The sequence below is a fragment of the Mobula hypostoma genome, chromosome 3, assembly GCF_963921235.1.
Source record: "Mobula hypostoma chromosome 3, sMobHyp1.1, whole genome shotgun sequence".
Classification (NCBI taxonomy): domain Eukaryota; kingdom Metazoa; phylum Chordata; class Chondrichthyes; order Myliobatiformes; family Myliobatidae; genus Mobula; species Mobula hypostoma.
The window spans coordinates 15,452,272-15,458,464 of NC_086099.1; positions in this window are offsets into that span (position 1 = coordinate 15,452,272).

Consider the following 6,193-nt stretch of genomic DNA (forward strand, 5'->3'; position numbering starts at 1 on the left):
TTTAAGTAATGACTCGCTGCCATCCATTCAACACTTCTTTCCCTCTAATAGCTAGGAGCTTCCTGCGAGATGTGCTCGGATTTCCAAACGGCGGAGACCGTCTTAGTAAAGACCTCGAACCGCTCGGGTAGCGAGTTCGGACTTCTTTCTTGCACTTCTGGGGAGCCTCTGGCGAAACTGTTCCTTATAAATCTTGGAGCAATCTTTGTGTATCCCAGCTGCCGCTGGATGAAAGGATGAGGGGGTGGAGCGGTTGGGGATTAGAACAGAGTTTGTTCAAACAGAACAAGACCGGACAATTGCACATCCATCCTAAACCCACAGATTACCGATGTGAGGTTTACTTAAAACATAAATTATAGCTCAATCCTTTAATAAACTTAGTGGTTTTTCATTGTACGTTGGAAGAAGCTGTACTGTTTCATAACTACATGGCAACTCTAAATAAATGTGTTATCAAGGTCCACCTTCAGGGACCCCCACCACCGAGGCCGAGCTTTCTTCCAGCTGCTGCCCGCATGAAGGATGTACAGGAGCCTAAGGTCCCACACCACCACTCCAGGAACAGTTCAGGCTCTTGAGACAGCGTGAATAACTTCACTCATCCACAACACTGAACTGACAGCACCATTTATAGACTCACTTTAAGGACTCCATAATTCGTATTCTCGATGTTTATTACTTACTAATATATATTTTCCTCTCAGGTCCAGATGGTAAAACCTCGGTACGCTGGTGGTGTTTAGTATTGTGGCTTACTGGAGGTTTGCATAAATATTGCTGTGAAGGCCTAATTGTTTAATGTTATTATGACCTTGGGATGATAGCAGTTATAGATATTACTATTAGGACAATGTCTGCCCTGCTCATGTTCCATAGTCTTTCAATTTCCTATTTTAATTCAGCATATTTCTGGTGTTTTTCACTTATTGATTTCTGTATGCCTTGTGTGCTTGGAATGGTTGCATCTATTAAATAAGTTGTTCTTGCTTGTTTATCCTGTAACATATCTGGACAGTTATTATAGATTGACATATCTGTAATAATGAAGATTTTGTAATATAATTTGTAGGACTGTGACTCTAAAACTGAATCAGGCTTGTATTTATAGCAAAGAATGGTGTCTTTAATGAGTTTGTATCTTAAAGCAAGATTTTGGCGAGTGATGTTTGGCACTTGTTCGTGCCTGTGCATGGTATCCGATTGAGTTAAACTGCCATATAATCCTGTAATGTTTCGAATTGTTTCCAGTTTCTCTTGGCATATTCTGCATTTATCATCTTGAATTTGTTGGTCCTTTATTACGTATTTTTGATTTGTGTGTGTGTGTGTGTGTGTTTATGTTAACTGCTTGGTCCTGTATTACCACAAGGAACCAGTCTGTCTCTGAGAAGAGGTCTCTAATTCCAAGCCAGGCGGTCGACGCTTCCTTGTCCACATCCAGTCTGTTCAGATCGTGGAGATGCCTCCCATGGAGCGTCATGCTTTTCTATTGGTTAACTTTTTCTTCTGTAGTGATAATTTCTTCATTTTTCTGTGTTGTGCTGTCATTTAAGTTTAGTGCAGTGTAGTTCAATCAGAATTGCCAATGCTCGTGTGGAGTGCTAAATCCTGTTTTCGATGATGAAAATATATCTTTAGAAGATTTATCTAACCGTTGCGTATTTTTTTACGATTGTTATTCCTCTTCCTCCTTCTGTCCTAGGCAATGTTAATCTAAGTGCGTTCGAGTGAACATAGTGTTTCTTATTTTTCTTTGTAAATTCTCCAGATCAGTTTCAGACCAAAATATTCTGCCAAAAGATTGTGTCAGAATGGGTATAGCGAAAGTGTTCCTTGCTGTTATTATATTTTTACTAGTGAGCTTTGTTTGGCAGATTTTCTTAAGTTTTGAAGTAAACTTTATCGAAAGTTTTCCTTTTATCGCACTATGATCTATTTTCTTTGCTTGTTGATATCTCAGATACTCATGTTTTATATCCACCCATCAATTGTATTGCATCCTGTTCTCTGTTTTATATTCTACTAGCTCTATTGCACCTTTCTTTATGTTTAATGTTCTGCATTTATCCAGTCCAAAGTTCATGCTTATAGCTTTAGAAAATCGTTATACTGTTTGATTTACTGATGAAGGAGTGTATACTTTCAAATCGTCCATGTATAGAAGGTGTGTCAAGGTATAATTCTTCTGGTTGTGTCTGATTTGATCCCCTATTTTCGTCCGAAACAGTAAATTAGAGAGCAGGCTTAAAGCGAGACAACTCATGGAGGGCATAGAGAGTCGCCCTGGAAAATACCTTGGTTAATTCTTATTATTTTTATTTCTTTTCTTGTAGTATTTGCACAGTGTGCACATTGAATGATTATCTGTGTTGTTGAGTGCGGCTTTTCATTGATTCTATCGTGTTTCTTTCCACTTGCTGTGCATGCCCGCAAGAAAATAAGTCTCGGGTAGTAAATGATGACCTATATGTACTTTGATAAGTTTGCGTTGAACTATTGTCCTGGCGGAGAAGTCGTGCTGAGACATCTGAAGGGTGTTAATGTCAAAGTGAAAGTGACTTTATAATTATGATCAACAAATTACAATATATATGCAGATTAACAACAACACGTTTCTCACGCACACCCCATTCGTCCTCATCAAAAGAATAAAAATTGCCTTGGTGGGTTACGTATCCCTATAAAATACAACAGAAAATGTTAATGTATTTAATTTTTTTTTAACAAAACTACAAAAATTTATTCACTCACAAAATACACACAATGATCGTGGATTTACAAAACTATTTACAATTTCAAATTAAAACGTGGTTACCATTATCTACGAAACAGCCAATTTCCTGAGGGGCCCACTCTTCTCGGGACTCCTCCTCTGTCCATAGTGACTGCATGCTCCCTCTACGACACTCGGGCACGAACCGAACACCTGAAAGGAGGGAGACTGTCGGCTTGGGCAGAGCCCTCGAATGCACGTCACCTGGAATCGGGAATGGCCATCTTGCTGAGCTATCAATGAAATTCACTGATGGAATGGTCCTCCTCATTGTCAGTTATCGGCGTCATAACTGTTGAGCTATTTAGCTTTTGTATGTGTGCTTGTTCCTCCTTTTCCGAAAGCTTCTGTGATAGTCAGTATAGTGAAAGGGATGGTGACGTCCAGTAATTCCTCCAAATACACCAGAGCGCCTGTTGCTTGTTATAATGGAGAATTCTGTTACGGGGAATTCAAACTGTTATTTTCCCCAAGCAGTCGGGTTGATCAACACCTCAACCTACTAACCCAGCCCTCCAAACTCCCCACACCACTATTTTATTATTTCCTGTCAGTCACTTTATGTACGGACACCCCTGTGCCTAGCGTCACTTTATGGACATACAATCAATCAACTGTGCAAAAATCTTAAGCGGCTTGATTTTCTGTATGGTTTCCACCGAGCCCTGATCTCACCATCATCGAGACTGTCTGGGATTACGTAGAGAGACAGAAGCAAGCGAGACAGCCAAAGTATGCACAAGAACTGTGACACGTTCGCCAAGATGCTTGGAACAACCCAATCAGTGGATCTTCTTCTTCTAAAACTGCAGGACAGTGTATCTAAGAGAATTAATGCAGTTAATTAATGCAGTTGGTTCGGTTACTTTTTTACTGCTTTCTGCACTTTATAGTAAATACTTTGATATTTAGGAACTTTTAACTTTATTACTTTTTAAGCATCTACGCTTTACAGATTTTTTTTACATGAGCTCGAGACTTTTACACAGTACTGTATTTAAGCTATTATGTATTTATATTTACTGCGCTTTTTATTATTGTGTATTTTTGTTCTGCACCGGATCCGGAGTAACAATTATGTCGTTCTCCTTCGTACTGAAAATTGCATTAAACATTAAACAACAGGAGAAGCTATTACGCAAACAATTACCAGGAACGTAGTCTCAAGGAGATGATGCCAATAATTGCTTTCAAGTGTGACATGTGTGCCAACCAGGGCTTGTTAGGTCTTTATTTGAGTCCATTGAAATGTCGATATATTAATGATTTAATGGGATTTATCGTTAATTAGTTTATCCATAAGAAGAAAACCTGACGTCAAATTGCATTTTCCAATTAGCTTGCGGATCTACACCCTTCCCTGGATTTTAAGTTTCTTTGCAACGCATGTAAAATACTGAAGGAGTTCAGCAGGTCAGGCAGCATCGATGGAAAAGAATAAGCCGTCGACGTTTTGGGCCGAGATCCTTCATCAAGACGGGAAAGGTTTCTCATTGGATAGATCAAATCAATATTTGGTGTGACCGCCTTTAAAACTGCATCAATAATCTTAGGTACATAAACGTGTAGTTTTATAGGAAAATGGATTTGTCGACATGAATATTCCTCCCTACAAAATGTTGTCAGTTTATTTTCAGAATGCAAGTAATTATTTATTAACTGTCTGTAGGGACATCACAGCTCTCTCTGATTTTTCTTGTGAGATCAATGCTGGTGAAGAAACGGAAGCGTACAGACACTCCTGTGCCTAGTGTCACTTTACGGACATGCAGTCAATCTATGTATATAAGCGATCATGTGTATTTTTATTTATTGTTTTTTTTTATTATTCTGTTCTTTATCTAATTTTTTTTTTGTGCTGCATCAGATCCGGAGTAACAATTACTTCGTTCTCCTTTACACTTGTGTGCTGGAAATGACATTAAACAATCTTGAATTTTGAGTTTCAGCGGCCTATTTCACAAGGTGATTTTTGCTCTTCAATAAATTTGAGCGAACGTCGTTGGAATAGTTAACGGGAGTGAAATGAATAATGATGTGTTATTTCTCTTAAATAGGGTCGAGGAGCCGGTTTCCACTTCTGCTACATCGTTTGTTAATTGTTCACAACTTGTACGTCTCAGGATTTATGGCAACACTTAAATTGTCTTAATATTTAAGTTACGGGGTACATTGGTATCCGTCCTACTTTGTAAATAAAGCAAACAAAGGTTAAAGTGATCACTGCAATTAGAGCTAAACAGCGTGGCTGTGCCTTAAGTCCCATGCCCACACGCTGCTAAGCGGCTTAAGTATTTTTCCAATTTAAGCCAGTTTAGAACGGCTGAGCGTTTCTAATGACCAGGCGGTGTTATCTTTTATTTACAATTATTCCAGAGCGCGGGTTTTCCTTGCGCACTATTTACTGACAGTCAATGACGTGTTGTCACGGTAACAGAGTGAAGTCAGGCATAAAACGTCCAGTGATGGCTATTGTGAGCAATTAAAAAAGTAAGTCAATAGTGTTTGGGAAGTTGAAGGTGCGCCCTCCCAGCGCTCGGCTGAGTCCTATTGTCTGAACACGTACATTTCGCTTGGTATCCCCTTGTTCTGCGATATGGTCTGCGCAAAGTAACGAAGCTTTCTTTTAGACCTGCTTGTAACTTGAGTTAAATTAGTGCATAGACTTTGCCTTAACCTATTTCCAAACCGGTTAATAAAGACAGCGACTCCTCGCTGCATAATTTTCACCACGAGGAATAGTGCTTAATATTTAGCACACGGGATTCATGGGAGCATTTCTGTGGAATCTAAGGTAAGGAAGCTAACAGAGGAAGGTCTATGTCCCAAACCTCAATCATTCTTTCCAGATCTGACATGTGCTTGCCGATTGGTTATTTTTGAGTATAAAGGTCAATTTTTAAAATAAGTTACTATCTACCCACTTTGGTAGTGTATTGAAATGTTTGTATGTGACCCACATCTTCCAAAGGCGATGCCTCAAAAAGGCGGCGTCCTTCATTGAGGGCCCCCATCACCCAAGACATGCCCTCTTCTCGTTGCTACCTTCAAGGAGAAGGTACATCAGCCTGAAGATACACGCTTAGCGTTTAAGGAATAGTTTCTTCCTCTCTGCCATCATATTTATGAATTGATTATGAATCTATTTACACTACCGCACTATTGTTTTTTTTGCTGTCTCATTTTCGACTACTTTAAATTATAAGAAACATAAAAAATAAATTATAGTTTATTATTATATATTGTAATGTTCTGCTGCCCCAAACAACAAATTTCACGACATATACCAGTGATAGTAAACTTGAATCTGAATAAATATTTCTAGAAGAATGAACTATATTGTTTTGAGATTCTCTTCTGTGAACACTGTGCCAATTCAGACTAATTGCGTGTCAGCTTCTGTGTCTTTAGCTGAAT